Consider the following 1,335-nt stretch of genomic DNA (forward strand, 5'->3'; position numbering starts at 1 on the left):
TGTACTGTCTCTAAGTTGTTGTTGTTGGGAGAGAACTCGTTTATTCTCGGTGGTTGGCTGTGACTGGTCTCTCTCACTTCCTGGATGCGTTGTGTTTGTGTCAGACAGCCCAAATGTTTTCCATATGACCACTGAAAGAGTTGCCCAATAAGGAAAACAGCAAAAAGCTGCATGTAAACACAACAATTATACCCAATAAGTGGCGCGGGAGCCTAAAGAGAGTCGAGTTGAGTGTTTTTGTTTTCATAATGTTTTTGTATAGCGCCCGTGAAAGGATTGTCCTGCCCATCTCCCCCTGATGGACACAGCCACATCTGAGGCTCTGCAGAGATCAGAGATATAAAACTGCGGCTTCAGAAAGTAAAAGTCCTGCCATGTATTGGCTGTGTGTTTAACACAGGTGATTTCACTAATGGTTGGAACAAAAATGTGGTCGGACTTCTACTTTCTGAAGCCGGACTTTTACACCTCTGCTCTGCATCATGGTCTGGTTGATTCCTCTCTTGAGTGCAGATTATTTACACTGATTGCAGATTACTCACACTCTTTCCTGGTTTGTTGTCCTCAACAATGCTTTCAAAATAACAATGATGCTGTTGTGCTAGAGAACAATAATTACGAAGACTGGGAATATTAAGTCATATTTTTAGCGATCGTTTTACCTTTTGATTGTTGTTTTGATACTGATGGCAACTGATACATTCCTGAGGCTGAAATAGCACACATTCTGATGTTGTGTTAAACAGTTATAAGACACTGTGTGCACCCATGCCAACTCATTACTACAGGTAGCCTACTGTACATGTGCCAAAGCCATGCATGGCATGCGCAGGACACCTTAAAGGAGTAATTCAGTGAGCACCCAGCAGCTAATGCAGCCAGGCTGCTAACGCTACACTCTGGGGGCATGTCCGTGGGCCCCCAGATGCACATGCCCCCAGAGTGTGACCTTGAGAAACAGAAATCCATGCACCTTTAACTTGTCTGTGTTCATTGTGGCTTCGTAAAACGTCTGTCGTCGGTAAGCCTTTGGTTGTCCTCTGTTAAGCAGCCTCAGACATGGCTTCCGCTGAAGGGCAGGAGGAGAATGCTGTGGCTAAAGGCTCTGGCATCAGCACCACGCCCTGCGGGCCACTGGCTGGCTAGGTAAATGATAGCTTTGATAAACGACTCGGTTCGCCTGTTGCTCTCTGGAAGAGCCACGCAGCTGCACTGCACTGCCCATTGCTCTGTTGTCTTCTTGCTCACTCAGGATATCTTATTCCGTCAGAAGATCAGCCTTTTACCTCAAACAACAGCAAAGCAATAGTTTTGTTATTGTTTGGGATGTGAAGG

This window comes from Sardina pilchardus, chromosome 1 (assembly GCF_963854185.1).
Source record: "Sardina pilchardus chromosome 1, fSarPil1.1, whole genome shotgun sequence".
In the NCBI taxonomy this organism is placed as follows: Eukaryota; Metazoa; Chordata; class Actinopteri; order Clupeiformes; family Clupeidae; genus Sardina; species Sardina pilchardus.